The sequence below is a fragment of the Pteropus medius genome, unplaced genomic scaffold, assembly GCF_902729225.1.
Source record: "Pteropus medius unplaced genomic scaffold, Ma_sr-lr_union100, whole genome shotgun sequence".
Classification (NCBI taxonomy): domain Eukaryota; kingdom Metazoa; phylum Chordata; class Mammalia; order Chiroptera; family Pteropodidae; genus Pteropus; species Pteropus medius.
In genome coordinates, this window is record NW_024344377.1 from 3,419,712 (window position 1) to 3,440,559 (window position 20,848).

Consider the following 20,848-nt stretch of genomic DNA (forward strand, 5'->3'; position numbering starts at 1 on the left):
GAGGGCAGATCCCTCATAAATGAGAGTAGTGCCCTTATAGAAAAAGACCCCAGAGAGCTCCCTCACCCCTTTCACCATGTGAAGACACAGTGAGAAGGCAGCCATCTTTGAAATAGGATGTGGGCTCCCAGCAGACACCAAATCTGCTGATGCCTTGATCTTGGACTTCCCAGTCTCCAGAACATGTCTGTCTACAAGCCACCCAGGCTATGATATTCTGTTGTAGCAGCCTGACTGCACGAAGACACCAGGCCTTCTGGAGTTCATTCTCCCAGATCAGAAGCTTAAACAAAATCCCAGAGTCTCCTTTCTCTTTTACCATCCGATCATCACCAAGTCTGTAGATTCCACTTCCTCAATGTTCTCTGACTCTGTGTGCTCTTCTCTTTCTTCAGTACCACCAGCCTGACCCAAGTCATCCTTATCTCTCATCTGGACCCTGGCAACAGCCTCTAATCTTGTCCATGTCTAACCCATTGCTGACATGGCTGCTGAGTGACTTTTTCAAGCACAAGTAGGCCATGTCTTTTCTCTGGTTAGGATGCTTTGATGGCTCCCCATCTTCTGTATATCCTAGTCCATTCTCCTTGACCTGGTGTGCACGAGCCCTTTCTTCTCTCCCCCTGGTGCACACTCCGTGCTGGCCCTGCTGAACTATATCATGCATGCACTGTATTTTCTCTTGTCTGCACACACTACTGCCTCCACCTGCCTGGCCCCTGCCCCCAATTCCTCCCACCGCCTTTGCCTGGCTGACTCCTCTTCATTTCCAGGCATCACCTTCAGCATCACTCTCCTTCACCTTCCTAGTCCGATCCATGTAGCCGTTCTAGATGCTACCATACAAATCCTGGGCCACCCTATCGAGTGCACTGCATTGCAATTGCTTGTTTGATGGTTTAATTTGCTTATGGATTGAGTTTCTTGAGGACAGGAGAAGAATCTTGATTACCACTGTGTCCCCTGCCTCTGGCACAGTACCTGGTAAATAACGGTTATAAAAACCGTTGTAATGGCTATCATTTACTAAGCATTTACTGCATGCCAGGTACTGTGTTATGGGCTTTATGTGTATTATTCCATTTAATCTTTGCAGTGGAGGCTGTGATCCCCTTTGAGGAATGAAGGACTTATTCTCTCAGATGCTGGGAACACTACAGGAAGACCAGTCTCAGCTGTCCTTTGGGGATTGGCTCAGCTGAAGAAAACTGCCTTGGCCAAAGTCACAGCTCCTCCCAGGGGAACCTGTTTTCAGAGACTGACTTACGGAAGGGCATAAGGGCTCTGCCCTTTTGATTCCAGCTCTGAATGGAACTCCTGCGCTCTCCCAGCTCCAGAGCGCCCTCTGGGATTGGCTGCTGCTCTTCTTGGGACTGCATCGCAGTTCCGCTTCCCCCTGCCCATTCCTGCTTCCTGCCTCTCTTAGTGTTGCTGTTAAGAGTCCTCATAGAGTCCTGCTTTCTCACTTCTTCTGTCTCACAATCTGCTTCCCAAGGACCCAAACCTGGAATAGTCCCCTGAGCAAGCAGCCTTATGAGTAGGTATCATTATGATTCTCCCTTTACAGATGAAGCAATAAAGTTTTAGAGATGCTAAGTAACTTGCTTACAAAGTTAGTTTCACACAGCTCATGATTTGTAGAGGTGGGGTTTGAATTTAGGCAACTGGTTCTAGAGCCCATGCTATTAACCAGGCACTCAATAAGTATAAGTGAATTAACAGCTTGGTCCCACTAGCCACTAAGAAAGACATTTAAAAAGCTACAACTCAGAAACAAAGCTTTGTGCACAAAATTTTTCTCAGTGCCAAGGAAATGAGGGCAGCAGCAGGTGCTGTGGAAGATCACGAGTGAGGCCTGTCGATTAAGGGAACGGGCCTGGCTGATTCATAACACAGGTCACAGTGTCTGCGTGATTTAATCTCTTTCTAATGAAATATATGGTCTGGTATAGGACAACAGCCAGTTCTCCCTGATCTGTGCAAAACACTGATCAGCCCATCGTTTTGGTTTGTCTCTGGGACATTATCAGAGATCAACACACACAGCCATGCACAGCTCCACCAGCCAACCCTGCTCCAGGGGACCCTTCCACCATGGGCAGCCTAGACAAAGGGAGGTCAGGGCCACCTGGATGAATGCTATGGCCTCTCTCTAATGTCCTCATGGTCCAGTGCATGGGGAGAGACAGACCACGGCATCGGGTGTTAGAGCGGAGAGGAGACTAGGTGATGTCTGGTCTGGTTATGCTGTGGAGATCACGATGATAAGCTCTAGAAATACACCCTGGGCGAGGAGGAGGGGAGAATCAATGTGGCTTAGCAGAGTTTCAGATTCCAGCACTAAGTTTGCATTTATGTTTATTATTAAAAGTTACAGTCCATCTGCCCTGTGCTCTTTGACCTCCTATGGCAGGTACATCCTGCACTAGACCTCTGGGCCTTTAATCATAAACTATCCTGTTTTTCTATTTAACTGTCTACATTCTTCCCTGAAAGGATGGCAGAAGCCATGGAAATGGGGAGTCTATCTTTAAAAGCTAATTTAAAAAAAAATCAGGCCCTGTGCTAAACATGTCAGGACCTGATCTTATTTATGTCACCCAGCAACCCTGGGAGACATTAAGCCCATGGCACAGATGAGAAAACAGACTTAGAGATGTCAAGTAACGTTGCCCAAGTTCACATGGCTGACCAGCAGATAGAACCAGGATTGGAAACCAAGTCCGTCCGATTTCACAGCCTGTGCATAACTGGAAAGTCAAACACTCCTTTGCCTTTCACGGCTTCTCTGAACTCAGTGAGTCTTAGCGCAGCAGCTGTACTGGGTTGAATACTATTCCCCCCAAATTCGTATCTACCTGGAACCTCAGAACGTGACCTTACTTTGCAGATGGAATCAAGTTAAGATGAGGTCATAGTGGATTAAGGCAGGCCAATGACTGGTGTCCTTGTAAAAAGAGGAAAATTTGGAAACAGAGACACAGAGACACAGGGAGAATGACACGTGATGGCAGAGGCAGAGATTGAAACGATGTGTCTACAAACCAAGAATTGCTGGCAAACACCAGATGATGGAGGAGGTGAAGAATAGTTCTCCCCTAGAGTCTTCCAGAGAGTATGGCCCTGCTGACACCTTGATTTCCAATGTCTGGCCTCTAGAACTGTGAGATAACAAATTTCTGTTATTTGAAGACACTCAGTTTGTGGTACTGTGTTAAGTTAGCCTAAAAACAAACAAACAAAAAAACCAAATACAAAATAAAATCAAAAAACAAATACAGCAGCCAGACTATCAATTACTGCTATAATCCATAGCAAGGACCACCCTTTAGAACATGATCGATAAATTCTTTCATTCGTCCCTCATCAAGCACAGCAGCCCTGACAGGAAGCCTTTCTCCCCATCGCCCCACCAGGCAAAAATCACTCCTCTTCCTGGCTGAGGAGCTATCTCCCCTGAAAGGTACTAAACTCTCGAGTCACTTGAAGTGAAACTCTTACATGTGTTTTTAAATGTTTTTTTTTTCTTTCCTTTCTTGCAATCCTCTCAATCTTAAAATCAGGTTTCAGTCATGTCACTCTGGCTAAACAGAAATGAATTGATAACTGACCGAGCCAAAAATCAACATATAGTGATAGAAATGTAGAAAGGTTGTAAAAAAATGTATAGTTACGCATTATTCATTCACTCCAGCGAACACGTGGGTGCCACGACTGTAATGATGGAGGGAACGTCGGCTCAGTCCCTTTGGTGGAAGCAAGAGCTCCATGAAGAGTTAAATTACATTACAATCTGGTAAATGCTGTCACAAAGATAAAATATTCTCAGAGCCTAAAGGATGGAGCAATCAGCCCAGCCCTGTGAGTCTGGGAAGGCTTTGAGAATGAATGGATGTCTGCGTTGAAAAAAAATATTTTAATCAATAATACAGGCATATGGTACAGAACTCAAAAGGCACCAAAGTACCACAAACTGGGCGGTTTAGAACAAGAGAAACTTATTGTCTTACGGTTCTAGAAACTAGAAGTCCAAGATCAAGGCGTCTGCGGGGTTGGTATCTTCTAAGGACTGCAAGGGGGAAAATGTGTTCCATGCCTTTCTCTGGGTTTCTAGTATTTTTCTGAGAATCACTTCCTGTGTCCAAGTTTCCCCTTTGTGTAAGGAGACGTGTCATATTGGATTCTGGGCCCACGCTACTGCTCCATGACCTCATCTTTACTAACTACATCTGCAGTGACCCTATTTCCAAGTTCCATCCTAGGACTTTGACAATATGAATTTTGTGAATCGCAATTCAACCCATAACAGATACTCGATGAAAGATAAATCTCCTTCCCCCTGATGTTCCCAAGCCATCCAGGTTCCTGCTCTAGAGGCGACCCACATCCCCAGAGTCCTCCAGGCCTTTACCGACATATATGTGCAGTGCACATTCCGGGCGCTCGGAAATGCTCACGCTCCAAGTCCTCCGGCGTTCTCCTTACTTTTTCACTTAATCATACCCCTGCGAAATTTCCACATCGGTCCACACAGATCTTCTTTCTTCCTTTAAGTGGCTGTTTAGCAGTCCATAATTTATTTAACTGGTGCCTTATTGATAGACATCTAGGTAGTTCCTTGTCTTCAGCTATTACAAACAATGCCACAATATATATTCTTGGGCACATGTCATTTTCGTGAATGTACAAGTGTATCTATTAATACCAGGAAATGGAAGTGCTTGGTCATCAGACTAGTGCCTTTTAAAATTTGAGATGTTTTGCCAAATTGCTCTCAAGGAGGTCAGAGGAGGTTGGCCCTTCACCAGCAGCGTTCACAGGACTTGTTTCCCCACAATCTTACCGGGCTGCGTTAACTAACACTGATCCTCGCCAATCTGATATATTCCTTTTGTGCTTTTAATTTGCATTTCTATTATCATGAGCATAATCGAGCACCTTTTTATGTGTTTAAGAGATATTCAGAATTCCTTTTCTTTGAACAGTCTGTACTGATCCTTTCCCCATTTTTATGAGGGAGAATGAAAAGGATTTTTACAGATGCAGAAGAGGGAGTAAAAAAAGGGCACTCGATAATCGTGGGACCCCCCAGAGATGGAGACTGGCTTTGAAAAAAGGCTTCAGGACCTACCAGCTCTCCAGTTGCTTGAGATTTCTGGCCCAGGCCTTCCTCCTCCTCCTGCCTAAGCAGCAGCCTGTTCAGGAACCAAAGGCAAGCCTGGAGATTAGATTCTGGGTTAGAATTACAAATTTGAGCTTGGACGCTGTGAATTCACTGAGAAAGCACTAGGGCCCTGCTCTGAGCCAGGTTTACCTCTAGGGGGCTGATTTAAGCTTGATCGTGGCGGGAGGGGAGGTGGATAAAAGGTGGGAGCTTGTTGCATGAATTAGTAATAGGCTTGGGAGAGAGATAAAGCTTGAAACAGGCATAGATGTCATAAAAGTATGGTCAGAGACCAGAATCAGAAATTCCTCCTTATGCTTTTTTGTTGTTCTTTTGTCTTTTCTGGCTAGGGCTGTGCTGAGTTCAAACTCAAAGGAACAGACATTTCTGTCTAAACCTAGTATTATCTTGAAAGATCTGAGTATGGCTGAAAAGTTGTTTGCAGAACAGAGAAAGAATAAGGGTTATTCTTTCGGTGTCTCTGCTGCCTTGTGGTTTGCTCTCTGAGGATTAGGCAGATGTTGGTCCCACATCCTGTGTTGTTTCCAATAGGCGCATTCGGTTGCTTCCAGAAGGTCTTTCAAGTCTCACTGTCCTACTCTCCCATTCTTTGGAGAGTTAGTGAACACCTCCTGACACTAATCCCTAAACTTGGCCCTGGGGAAGATTCAGACATGAAAGAGCTGACCTGTGCCTTCCAAGATGATAGACTCTAGTTAGGGAAATAAGATTTCCATGAGAGTTAATTTTATATGTCGACTTGGCCACAGTGCCCATATATTTGGTAAACATTATTCCGGATGTTTCTGTAAAGATGTTTTTTGGATGAGATTAGGGTCTGGAGCCATTTCCATCTGACACAAAATGAGTTGTTCACGTCGAAGGGCTCTGTTCGTTTCTTTCTTTAGATCCCCCTGGAAACTCAGCCTCCCTAGTTTAATGATTATTTTGGTGGTTGTTTGTGTTTAAAGAGCACATTCTTCCACTGGGCAGCAGCTATTCGCCCTGACAGGACAAACTGGTTTAGTTTTTTATCACTTTTCACTAACAAAAAGAAACATTATTCTCAGTAACTAGAGAGGAGTAATTGGCACTATTTCCTTTATTTATGTTTGGATTTTTAAATGTTAAAAAATTTTAAGTATATAAATAAAATATAAAATATATATCTGTTTAAAAGTCTGTTTTAAATTTTAAACTCTCCTGTAGATCACGCATTTCATCAATGAGTCTTAATCTGGCCATTCCTTACATTCTTTAGGGTTATTCCTGCAGGGCTATAAGCTAGAGCTTAACCCACTTGAACCTGGGAAAGACCTGTTATGATTTTCTCAAATTCCTCTGTTTCTCAGATCAATTTTATTCAAAACCTATGGATTACCCATCTAGCTATGCTGGGCTGTTGATTGGCTATAAAATGCCAAGACTGGCTAGTGAACTGCAGCGGGCGGTATTTGCCTTTATGGTGTTTATAACCTGGGGAGGCAGCTTGTATCCTCTGGGGACAGGCTTGGTGGTCTCCTGGGAGTCCATTCAGTATTTCAGGCCCACAGCAGCAGACTCGTAAAGACACATTTGAAAGTCAGAAAAAGCAAGCACCTGCATAATCTCAACCCAACTAGATAATTGGTGCCAATTATTGGGACAACTAACTCCAAAATTTGTTGCAGCTGCAGCTTAATGAGAGAAAAGTTGCAGATCAGTTAATTTACACTAAAGTAATAATAATAACAGCAAACACTTATATGGAGCTTTCTATGCACTAGACGCTCATAATCTTAATTCATTTAATTCTCGCAAGAACCCTAAGAAGGAGATGTTAGTTTGATCCCTGCCGTGGTCTGTCTAAATGTTCATGTCCCTCCCAAAATTCATATGTTGAAATCCCAAACCCCAAGATGATGGGATTAGGAGGTGGGGCCTTTGTGAGGTGATTAGGTCATGAGGGTGGAGTCTCATGAATGGGATTAGTGCCCTTATAAAAGAGGCTCTAGAGAAACCCCAACTCCTAGCACCGTACAAGAACACAGCAAGTAGATGCCGGCTGTGAACCAAGGGGAGGTCTTCCATTAGAACGTGACCGTGCTGGCATGTCAATCTTGGACTTCTGGCCTCCAGAACTTTGAGAAATAAATTTCCGTTGATTGTAAGCTACCTAGCCTGTGCTATTGTGTTATAGCAGCCTGAATAAACTAAGACAATCCCTATTTCACAGATGAGAAACAGAAGTACAGAGACCTTAAGTAACTTACCTAAGGTCACACAGTAGGAACTGTCAGAGCCTGGATATAAGCCCAGGTGAACTGGCTGCAGAGGGAGGGCTCTTAACCAGGCCATGCAACTTCCGGGGACTTCTGCAACTTAATGGTCCCCTTATCCAAGGGTAGGCTTCACCAAAGCAACCCACTTCTCCAAGTGAAAGCCCAGGTGCTTGTTTTTGCCTCTTAAGTCACTCTACAAACATGGTCTGTAAGACATGAAATTGTCCCTAGGACATTTTAATAATGAAACCTGCAAATGGCATACTTGAATTTGGCTCAGTAATGTAGAACTCTTCAGTCTGCTGTAAACTGCTTACTGGTAGGGCCTGAACTGATAAACAGGGTTTCTTTCGCAGACATTAATTTCTGAATTGGTTGGGAGGTTATTTGTAGGAGGACAGATTATTTGATGAGGAGTCCACGGGGAGATTTTCTTAGGCTTCCGATTAAATCTTTTCATTATGCAGATGTGGGTGTCTTGGTGCTCTATAAAGCTTTGCTTGATTGAGATGCCTACGGAATTCTATTTGGAGGGATTGCCATTAGAAGAAACCAGTGGAAAAGTAGTCATTGTGAACTTGAACCCAAAGATGGAAGGACACGTATGTGTTGAAACGAGCCTTCGAAGGAAGCCTTAGAGCCAGCCTCGCTTCCAGGGTTGCTGTTGTGTAGGCCCCTGGAGCCACCAGAGTCCTCATTCCTGTTTCAGATCCTTTAAAAACATCCCACTGCTCTCCACAAGAGCCCAAGTCCTTCCTTGAGCCCACCAAGCCCATGGCAGCGTCATCCCCGCCAACCTTGCCCGCTTGTCTTCCATCCTCCCTGGCCTCCAGTCCCACTATGGCATCTCGCTTTCTCCCAAAATAGCCAGCATAGGTTCCTTCCTGCTGGAAATGCCATTATCCCTTCTCTTCATCCAGGTCCTCTCCACCTCATCCTCATCCACTTCCACGGCGGAAGTCTCCTTAGGGTGATGTGGGTACTCACCCTGCCACACTGAATGAGGCTGACTCGTGTGACTGATAGGATTTTTGGAAGAGACGGTGCATGGCTTCCAAGACAGAACATAAAAGACACTGGTCTAACTTGGTCTCTTAAATAGCTCCTGTGGGGCAAAGCCAGTCATCATGTTGTGAAGCCGCTCAAGCAGCCTTGCGGAGAGGCCCACGTGGGGAGGAGCTGAGGCCTCTCACCAACGCCCAGCACCAGCTTGGGAGTGAGTCACCTGGGAAGTGGAGCCTCATGCCCCAGTCAAGCCTTCGGATGACTGCAGACCTTGTCAACACCTTGACTACGTGAAACACTGAGCCGAAACCACTCAGCTAAGCTGCTCCCAAATTCCTCACCCACAGAAAGTGTGAGATGATAAATGTTTGCTATTGTTTTAAGCCACTGACATTTGAGGTAGCGCGTTATGCAGCAAATAGATAACTAATACACCTTTTTATTTCTTTACGATAAAAATTCCTTGTGTTGGCTTATGCAAAAATATTTACTATTCAGTCACTGCTGCTTTGTGTGGTGGTAGGTTCCCAACCACACCCTGTGGCAGTTTATACCTTAGTATTGCCATCGGGTCCACTGGAAGCACAGAATAAAAATCTCATTCTCTCTATTTCTCTGTCTCTGTCTCTGTCTCTCTCTGTAATATATACACCAATAACACATTGCATATTATTTAATGTTACAGTTTTTGAAGAGCTTTTCATATACATCTCATTTGAGTCTCTTAGCAATTGATATGGATAGGTAATTCTACATCTCAAATATACTTACATCTATAGATGAACTTTATACCGAGAACTTTTGCATTTATACGTGGATAAAGCACTGCCTGCTCTTCCTTCACATATATGCAAGATCAACAGGTTTGCTTATTCAACGAATATTTACTGACTTCCTAATATAGGTAAGGAGTTATAAGGCACATGGAAAGGAAGGAGAGCATCAGCTGTCTTGCTTAATCTTGCCTTCATGAAATTTATAATCTAGGAAGAGCATTAAAATGTGTACATAAATAACCAAAATACTACGCAGACACTTCTAAAGTCTTTATACCCAGAGCTGAGCACTGGCCTTGTCCCAAGTGTTGCACTAAAAGCTTTAAATGAATAATCTTCCCAGCTGGAATGTGACGTCCTTAAGGACAGGCATGTGTCCTTAACAGTAACACCTGGAACAATACTTGGCACACAGGAAGTATTTATTTAGTGAATCTCACTGAATCGTCACAGCCTTATGAAAAAAGCAGAGTATCTGAATGGTTAGTGCGTAGTTCTAGAATTTGTCTCCTGGATTTGGATCCTGGTTCCATTACTTGCAGGGATCTTGGAGAAATCACTGACCAGCTCTGTGACTCGGTTTCCTGACATGAAAACGAGGATGATAATAGTACCTAGTTACAGTACCTGCTAGTGCTATGTCACAGAGTCTTCTGGAGGATCATACGAGATAATTCATGTAAAATACTGGGAACAACACCTGACACATGATAAGCACCGAAATGTCAACTCTATTGTTGCAACAATGATTCTCATTTTACAGACAAAGAAATGGAGGCTTGGAGATGGTTAGTGAGCCTCACCCATGCTTTTGACTGTACCATGCAAATATTTCCAAAAAAGGTGGTAAAGGAAGGCAGACCAAAATTTGCATCAGTATATGTAAAGATAAGGAAGTGTTCATTCACATCGGAAGACCATGATCCAATTAGTGGAGAATCTCCTTTGAAAACAAGTCTGTTCTAAACTAAGGTCAACTGGATTCTGGCCACAGGTTGTTCTCACTACTTCCCTTCTTAAGGTGGGTCCTTCCTGGCAGAGAAGCCCAGCGAGGTGGGGGAGAGGGGTTCCCTGATGGAGCAGCCATTTTGGAACGACTCAGCAAGCAGTTTATAGCACCATTTAGCTACACCCGGGATAGCAGGATTATTAACCACGCCGTCTGCTGATGTAAACTCTATTTGGATACAATAATGTTTTTAAATAACCTCAAATACAATTACCGCCCTGAAAATGGGGACGGTTGAATGACTAGAGAAATATTCAGATAGTTCATTAAGTAATTACAGAGTTCCACAAACAGTGTGTGCCAGGCAGGGGCTGTGGGGATGAGTCACAGAGCTGAGATCAGGGGCCAGAGGGGGTTCAGTGCTCTCTTGTGGTGCCAGCATCGGGAGGTGGCATTCTCAATTGACGAAGAGGGACTCTTCCCTTCCTTGCTGTCTCCCCAGCATTCGTGGGAAGGTGCTACTGGAGACCTAGAAATACTTCCATGCCTGGGGCCACCCACAGGGCTTCAAAAAGCTCAAATTCCTGTCCCTGGTTGCTCAGTGCACTTCTAACTGAAGACAGAGCTGAGAGAGCTCAGATCTGGCAGGCCGGTGGCTGGTCACTCATTTAGTTAATCAATCTGTTGTCTTCACAGTCTTGAGCACTGTGTGGAAGAATGTTTACTTGGAGCAAAAGGCCACCTCTGCCCTACTGCTTGGGGAGCCAGCGGGAAGAACTTGAATTCTTAGTATGCAGGACAGGGGTGGCCATCCCGAGGCAGGACTGGTTGCGTTGCCCCATTCTGGAGTTTTAAAATTTGTTTGAAGTTGTCAAAGTGTTTATAAAGCAATAGGAGGCCTGCAACCTTGGACAAGTTATCCTTTGAAACTGGGTTTCCTTGGCTGGAAGTGGGGGTAATGTTAGTGTCCTCCTCAAAGAGTTATTGGATCAAATGATGTAAGGGATGTAAAGTTTTTAGCATAATGCTTGGCAAGAAACCAAGGGCCCAGTAAATATGAGCGATTATTCTTTCTATCATCTGACCACGTGCTCAGCCTCACCTCCATCTTCAGAGGACAGATTCAAACCTCTGCTCCCTCCCCCTGCCGTGCTCCCTCCATCAGCATCCAGGCCCTCTTGACATTTGGCCTGCCTCGTGATGCTGTTGAAGACTGACAATTCAAAATTCTTTTTCCTAAACTTTTAAAATCAATGACAGTTGCACGCTGTCTCCTAAACAGCAAAGGTCCTCCAACAACTCCAGGTTAAAATTGGCAGACCCCTGCCCATACACACACACACATCCGTTTGTTTTGAAAAAAACATTCTTTAAGAGAAATATAATTGAGCCAATTTTTATATTTTCCTCCAAAGTGAATGTCAGACATTTCTGGGGCCAAAGACAGGATTAGCATTTCTCAGCCTAGTAAACACACCCATCTGGATTCAGCACAGGAAGCATTCGTACGTATTCCAACTGTTTCCTGTAATCAGCTAGAAGGATCCAGGCCTCGAGCTTGGAAATTAAATTCTAGAAGTGATTTTTCCATCCTGGAAACTGTTGCAATTACAGCTTCTTACAAACGAACCTCGAATAAGCAGCAATGTCACGTGCCCTGGCACTTTAATGAGTCTGCACAATGGAGACCTTGTTGTGACACAATGAAGAGGCCACCTGGAGGCTCCGAACACGACCGCTGGACAGAGTGACATACCTGTTCTGAGAGCCTGCGATATGGCAGACATCAGGTGAGACTGAGCCACCGTTAGGGGGCCCAAACCTGAGCTCCATCTTTAAGAACTTACGGTCCAAAGGGGGAGACATGTTTCAACGGCATACGCTAAGATCCTTGTAAAAGGCTGTCAGCTCTGGTGCTGTAAAAACATTAGCCCAGCTTGGGATTGAGGATGTGATGGATGTCTGAGCTGAATCTCCAAGAAAAGCAACAGTCAGTTGTGTGAAGAAAGGTGGGAAGGGCATTTCAGGCAGAAGGAAGAGCAAGCCAAGACCCAGAGGTCTGGAGGTGGGTGTGTGTGCGTGCACCTCCAGGCAGCCCAGTATTCAAGTGCAAGGAAAGGATTGGCAGGAGACCAGCTGGGTAAACTTTGCCCACCAGCATCATTTTTAGCATCCAGAATCTACCCCAGGATCATGTCTCCAAGACACCAGATTTCTAGGGCATGAGATTTGGAGCGTGATGAGCCCTCCCAAGATGCTCCCAGGCCAAGCACTTGCATTTCTGAGCTCCATCTAGAGCATGCCATGGGGCCTAAGTGTTAGAATTTGGGTTTAGTGGGTGGCAGGTCAGCCAGTCCAGGAGGCTGAAGTACCAGAGCCCAGGGGGAAACTCCAGGGCACAGCAATCAATCCAGAAAGATCTTGGCTGTAGGCCACAGAAACAAGATTCAGGGCAGTTTCAGAGGTCATTAGGCAGCTGGCAAAGGGACAATCTGATAGCAGATGCCACTTTGCTCAACATTCCTCTGGTGTGGAAGGCTTAGAAGAAGGGGCCTGGCTTATAAGCCAGTCTTGCACTTTTTCATTTTTTTGTATCCTACAAAATTTAGGTGAAAGGTGCTTAGTAGGGAGGGCTGAACATATGAAACCTGCAACATCTGGCTGCCATCAGCTCACTCATGGGAACCCCTGTTGACAGAGAACCAGACAGACCTGAGTTCAAGTCTTAACCTTACTGTTTGCTGTGGGACTTAAATTACCAAATTTCACAAAGTACCAGATTCTCTGCTGTTAAAATGGGGACAATGGAGCTCACCGGCTGTCGTGGTGTCAAACGAAACGTTAGTGTGAGATCTAGCGTCACAGTGGGTATGGAATAATAATGGGTTTTATCTAGGTGCCTCTAGATAAAAGGTTGTAGCTAGTGGCTCATCTTGAATTGTCGAGGTTACTCGGGGGACAGTGCTACCCTGCGGTTTGGAGCCCTCTCTTAATGTTGCATGGTGGGCAATGGGGTCAAACCTGTCATCGCACCCTTAGGAAACCAGACTCGGTTGTTCCCAAAGGGCCTGTGACGGGCTTTTCCTCCTTCCTGCTTCTGCTGAGATCCGCTATGACTCCAGCAGCCTCTGACGACCCTCTCTCCACACACAGCCGCCAGAAAAAGGGTGCCCGGCTAGAAGTGACGTAACCTGGGTTTTCCTTCACTGTCATCGTAAAACTTGTAGAGACTAAACATTCCCACTGCCCCTCCAGGTTTCAAAATCCAAGAGGGAATGATTATAAATTGTTAACAAGTTTGTTTTTTATAATAGAAATAATGCGGATTCAAGGTTAAAAAAAAACAAAACAAAACCCAAATAAGGCAGGACACTGGGGTCGAGTTTTTTTACTTCTCTTGCCCTCGGTTGCCTAATCTGTAAATGAGAGATAATAGTAATACTTTCCTCCTAGGATTATTGTGGAGATTAAATGTCGGCATTTGAAAAATGTTTGGTGCAATGCCCGGGAGACAGCAAGCACCTGACATATATTAGTGCTTACCATCATAGCCATTCTACTTCCAGAGATGACGTAGGGTCCTTTTCCAGAAATAGTCCATGCTTACAAGAAAACATATTTACATATACATGCACAAAGAGAGATGTTATACTTTGTAACTTACTGTTTTCACTTAACAATAATCTTGGTGTTTCCGTATTAATGTATCTTGATTACCAACATTCTTTTAAAATAATGGGCAGTGTTTCATTGAATGGGTGTACCATAATTTATATGACCAAAGGAGAGCGTTTAAAATACATGATTACATATTTGTTCAGAGGTCTTATATTTGAAAATATATGCAATCACATTTGAATAATTCAAACATCCTTTTTTTGACATTTACAAATTATTATAAACTTGACCCACGTGGTGTACCAACAGTGCTGCTGAGAGACAGACTGGAACCTCTGTGGACCAGACTGGACATGCCTAATGGGGCCGGCTCAAAACAGTGTATGTTGCTATACTTATTCCAGATTAATTTGGAACAGAACAGAATGTTAAAGGAGGTGTAACAGTTGTTTGTTCAAGCTTTTAACTACAATATAAAAGGACCAGTGGTTTTACTACTGTTTTTCCATTTGGCTTCCCGGCACCGTGAATTCAATCAGCGTCCCACTGTTCAGAAGCGTTTTGAAGTGTGCCGAGTCTTAATTGAAGTGGAGTGCCTGAAACCAGAGTTAATACCACAAGCAACAGGGAGTCGAATTTATGGAGGTAAACTGTTGTTAGCTCTGCATTTCAACTACTGTTGGCTCCTGGGGTCAATTAAAATCTGATAGTAGACTGGGTGGTTGGGAGTTGGATTGGGCCAGAGCTGCAGCTCTAGTGATTCTGCTGAGCTTAGACTTCCCTTGGAATGTAAGAAATGAGTTCTGCTATGGGGTCCAGGGGCCCCGGTTGGATAGCACCTGGCATATGAAGGCTACTGAACACACCACGCACTGTTCTGGGAGCTAGAGATACATTGGACAAGATGGGACAGGGTCCCCGTCCTGTAAGATTCTAGTTGAGGAGACTGACATAAATAAGCAAGCAAACAAAATAAATAGAGCATGTGATTACACCAATAAGGAAATGAACAGTGATAAAATAGAGAGTAATTGGGAGAATCCACTTTGCATGTTTGGTTAGGGAGAGGACATGTGAGCTGAGATGTGACAGATGAGAAGGACCCCACTCCAGGAAGAGCTGAGAAAGATCGCTCTTGGCAAAAGGAAGAACAGGGGTCCAGGTCCGGGGATGGGGAAGAGCTCGGTGTGTTTGGTGAGCTGAGAAAAGCCCAGGTGGCTGGATGACAGTGAGGAAGAGGGGGAGAAGCGACAGCAGTGGGGTCCATATCTTGCAGGGTCATATGGACCACGGCCAGGAATTTGGGTTTGTTCTCCATGTTATGGGAGGCCACAGAAATTTTAAGCCAAACAGTGTTGTAGTCTGATTCCTATCTTTTCAAAAAGTTCACTTGACTGCTGTGTGGAGAATGCACTGTAAGGAAGGAGACCAGTGGAGAAGACGGTGGCTGTTTTCCAAGCAGGAGGGGAAGGTGGTGGAGGCAGTGGCTACCGCAGCAGGTGGACAGCTTAGTCTTAAACCCCCTCCAGCAGCTCAGAGCCCGCTGTAGGCTCCAGGATACAGAGATTCTCCAGGGATTCCCTATCGACCCACTCACCCATCACCTACTGAGCATTTGTCTAACACAGAGAAATACGGCTGGTCAGTAGGGGTTATAGGACACCTTAAGACAGACATTTGTCTCACTGGGTAGCCCGAACACCCCCACAGGACAAATTAGATTGTAAGATGCTGGGGCCTCAGGCACTAGGGACCGTGAGCACGAGAGTCAGGGCAAGATGAAGGGAACCCCTCAGAGCCAAGTGCAGGGCTGGTGCAGGTCGGAGAGAAAGGGAGGTTGGTCAAGCATTCTTCTGGGAGGGAGCCGGCCTGCTCTTTCTCACTCCTGTTACCATTTTATGGGAAGGGACTTAGGAAAAGAGAGCCACACCATACCCCGTGGTCCCTTTTACGCAGTGACCCTGTCCGTTGGCAAATGTGGCCTACTCCAGAGAAACTTCTGTGAACAGCAGGGTGGAATCAGGTGAGGGCACCAGGTGTGGGGTGGGAGGAGGGCAGGAAGGAACCCTGGATTCCTCCCCCTAGAGGACAATTCGCTTCGAACAGGGCAGCTCTGGTTTAATGTTTTAAAATTTAAATCGTCACAGTTCTTGGGCTTAATAAATGCCCCCCTGCTTCCTTCCCCGTCCCTTCAAGGGGCCACAGTCTCCTCTGAAGAAGGGCTTGCCCAGACCTTTTGGTCAGGACAGGTATTCTTAGCCTTAGTCTCTCTCGGGTGGGAGAGCCTGGCTGGGTCCTTAGGGACAGAGCTCCCTCTGCTGGTTCACGAGCTGGAGTTGAACAGACCCTTTCTATAGTGACATCAACTTCAAATAATCGACTTCAAATAATTGTCATCATCATAATCTACAACAAGCTGTTTGTGATATATTATCATTATCTATTGCTGTAGATTAATAATGTTAATAGGAAGTATAGCAAGGGCTCTGGAGTCAGCCTGGGGCCCTGACTAGCAGTGACCTTTGACGTATTAATCTCTGCGAGCCTGTCTTCTCATCTGTAAAATGGATAGACTCAGGGTCTAGTTGGGAAAACAGAAATTACAGTAATCGAACATGTGTTGGAGGGCTGAATGGGTAGCTACCCCCTTTGGGAAGAAGTTGGGATGATCAGAAGAACCGTTTTGGTCATCTATTGCTGCATTAACTCACCCCAAAGCTTGGAAGCTTAACATTCCCTGGGTAGGCCAGACAGATCTTTCGCTGGTCTCACCCGGGCTCATTCATGCTGCAATCTTCAGCTGGAAAGTCAGCTGGGACATCCGGATGGTCTGGCCTGTGTGCCTCCTTCATCCTCACAAGCAAAACTGGGCTCTCTCACGTGATGCTGGCAGCAACCGTCCAAGAGAACAAGTCCCAAATCACAAGTGCTCATCCACTCTCTGCTTGCCTGTTAGGAACATCCGGCCTAGCCTGAGTCATGGTAGAGGAGACTATATGAGGGCATGGATTTCAGGAGGCCTGATCAAGGGTAGCTGGTGTAACGATCAGTCACAGGAACCTGCAAGTTTGGAGGAGGGGGCTCCCTGCTATTGGGAGCTTGGAGGAGGGGGTCTCATGGAGCTTAGACACCTGAAGAGTGGACGCCACCTGGCTGTGCAGGAAATGTGAAAAGAAGTTGGAAACTGGAACCATTTGCTGTTGGGGTCAAGAATCAGCAAGTGAATAAGAAGGAATAAGTCCCTTTTCTGTTTTGCAAACTCCCCCTAGTGGCCCCTTATTGGCCAGCTGACCACAGAGAAACGTAGCTTACAGACCCCCAGCCCTGGCATCACAGAGCATGGGGTAGAAAGACGGGGGCTGAAACGAAATCTCACTGCCTTGCAGGCTTGTTGAAGACCAGGATTGTCTGCACAGTGCTCCACCCAGGTGCAAAGTTCAATAAGGCATAACTATTTTTATTATTAACTTTCTTATTTTAAAGCATAAGTGCACTGAACTCTCATTATACTAGGTGCCATGCAGTGGGATAAAATTTGGAGACAACTGAGGTTTTATTCTATCCCAATATTTTCTTACTGTCCTTTGACCCTGATCCATAGAGACAGTAACATTTACCGTCTTAAGGGGGAAAGTGTCAGGGATTAGGCCTGTCCTCGAAGTTTGCAGAGTTTCTGAGTGGATTTTTCAGACATAAACCAAGACAGTGGTCCTGACAGCCACACCTTTCCATTACACAAACTGGATTCATTGAGCGAGGAAAGGTTTCCAGAGGTCTCGGACACTAAGGGCCTATACGGCTCAGAGAACAGCTCACACATCAGGTGCAGAACAGAAGGGGAGGGATGAGGTCCCAGGGACAGTTTTTTTTCCTGTCCCAGAGAAGATAATAGTGACCAACTAGCAGGAGAGAAAGAATCAGAGGGGCTTAACTGGATCCGAGAAGCCCACACTCTGCCCTCTCCAGGCGTTCCGAGCACACGAGCTGCTGTGGGCGGGCCAAGAGAGGAAAGGTCTATGTACTGTCCCCAAGAGCTGGGAAGAGCCTCATCTGTGTCCAGCAGAACAGACAACATGCTCTGAGTGGGGAATTGAAGAGCTGAATCAAGGAGCTATTTACAAAGGTGTGGGCAGGGTTCATAATAGAGCAGGAGGGGTTCGTACATACCCTGGTACTAACGATAGCCAGGAGCTCTTAACCACTGCTTTTAGGCCCGATGAAGCAAGAAGGACCAGTTACTAGAACCTAGTGAGCTGTATGCTGAGGGCTGCCGGACAAGAGTTATGATTTGGGGGACAGAGCCAGCCCACTCTGGTGACTCGGCAGGCAGAGTTGGGGGAATACTGTCCTCCTTCTCTTCCTTCCTGCTAGTACAAGGGTTGCCAGGTTACATGGGAAATACTTAAGCTAAAATACTGCTGTTTATCTGAAGTTCAAATTTAACTGTGTGTCTTGTATTGTTGGCAAGCCCGGCCAACATTCCCCCTTGGCTAAATCCAGACAGAAGCCAGAGTCCAGGGCAATTTACTGATGCAGCCACAGGGGTCCCCTTGGGTTTTATCCTTTAGCCAATGGGAATAGAAGATTTTCAAGAAAAAAACGATAAATACTTTATTTAATATTCATTGCAACACTATTCATAACAGCATAAAATAAATATTAAGAATGAATAAATTGCAATGGTCACACAATGGAATCTTATACAGCAGTGAAAATCAACTACAGCCACATGCAACAGAATTGATTTTTTTTTTTTAGTTTTCATCAGTCTCAGTTTATTGGTGGGTTTTTTCGTATAAATTTCTTAAATATTTAAATTAAAAAGTCAAAGCATATTTATGTAGGGTACATAATTAAATGTAATGGATATGACATTTCATTTTTAAGATTACTATATTGCAGAATTTGTCTCAATCTCTTTGTATCACTAATATATTTAAGTAGGAAGTTTTGTTACCAGTTTCTTTTCAACAGAATAGTTTTCTTTACATGATTGTCTCCAATTCATTTTTTAGCATATTTTTATGAAGGTATAACTTGCATGTAGTTATGTAACTATCACAAAATAAAGTTCTAGCACATCCCCAAGTCTCCCCATACCATAGCCAACTCCTCCTCCAGCCTTCAGCCTCTGGCAACCACCGATCTGTTTTCCATTCCTACTGTTTGCCTTTTTCGGAATGTCTTATAAATAGGAGTCATACAGTATATGGCCTTTGAACCTGGCTCCTTGCATTTAGCATAATGCATCTGAGATTCATTTCTGTCGTTGCATGCCTGTTGCATTCCTTTTCATTGCTAAGTGTTATTCCATTGTATGGATGATGTACCAGTTTGTTTATCTATTCATATGTTTAAGGACATTTGGGATGTGTATCAGCCAGGGTTCTCGAAACAGATCCAGTAGGACATATATATACATGCATACATACATCTATAACTCTATACATATCATGTATATCAATATCTATGAACATTTTTTAGGGAATTGGCTCATGTGATTGTGGGGGCTGGTAAATCCAAAATCAAGGGGTAAGCCAGCAGGCTGGGGACTTTCATTTTTAAGATTACTATATTGCAGAATTTGTCTCAATCTCTTTGTATCAGAAAAGGTAACAGAAGGCAGGACTTCTGTTACCTTTTTAAGGAAGAATTCTTTCTATTCCAGGAAACCTCAGTTTTTGCTCTTAAGATCTTCAACTGATTTGATGAGGCCCAGTCACATTATTGAGTGTAATCTCCATTACTTAAAGTTAACTGTAAATTTTAATCACATCTACAAAATCCCCCCACAGCAACATCTGGACTAACGTTTGACCTAACTGAATACCATAGTCCAGCCAAGATGACAGATAAAACTATCACCAGATATTTTCAGTTTTTGGTGAATATGAATAACTATAAACATTCCTGTATGAGTTTCGTGTGAACGTGAGTTTTCATTTCACTTGGGTAAATAATTGGGGAGTAAGATTGCTGGATCATATGGTAAGTATATATTCAATTTATAGGGAACTGCCAAACTGTTTCCCAAAGTGGTTAAGTGGGTGAGGAATTAAGGGTGAGTCTCTTAACTGGTGACTGTGTCCATGTCAGGGTCCAAATCTAACAGACTGAGATCAGGGAGTCGAAGGACCACAGGAAGAATTAAGATCTCTGGAGATTAACAGCATCCTGGCACCCAGCTGTAACAGATCACAGACTATTTTGAGGATCCTTTACTTTTCACGTTGATTAGAGGTTTGTGATTTTTCTAAATCGTTTATAAATGACTTTACCACTGAAGCGTCTGACAGCAGTAGAGGCTAAGATTACTATGGGCTGTGTTTTCAAAAAGTTTATGTTCCTCATCTAATTTCAAATTTAGATCAGCCTCTTGCCATTCGTTTTAGTTGCCTGATTTTATGAAAAGTAGGACCTTTCATCATCTACAAGGCACTCCCAGGCCTGAAGCTTAGCACTGGGAAAGGGAGGGTTTGTTTTCCCTCTGGTCCAGCCACATAGGTGCTTTTCTTTTCTGATTACTTTTAATTTTTATCACATCTAACATAGTTTAAAGAATCAAATAGATCCATAGTGCTTGTTAGGAAGCCAGAAATTCCCCTCCTGGAACCTCTCCCATTTCTTGTTCCCTAGAATCATCCAGTTTCAACTGTTAACTGAATTTTGTGTTTACATCCCTATCTCTAAATAGCTTGACTATACTGCTACTTCCTGGTTTCTCAATTTTAAGTTTTATCTATTGACTTTCCACCATAAAAGAATTTATCTCTCCCATCCCTCCTCTACCAAGCAAACTCATTTTCTGTCCTCCCATCCTCCGATGTGTGCCATACTATAATGTGACATAATTATACCATAATAATTAAACAGTACTGAATGTTTGTTTGTATGACCATGTAAATGATAAGGACAGCTGAGCCAAATAATACAATATAATTACGTTTCCTTTCCCATGCAACTTAGTAAATGTTTATTTTCTTTTCCCTCAGTTTTCCATGTACTTATTAACATATCTCCTAAATCCCTCTCAGTTGTTTGCTCTCCTTTTAATAAGATCAAACTAATTAGGTAC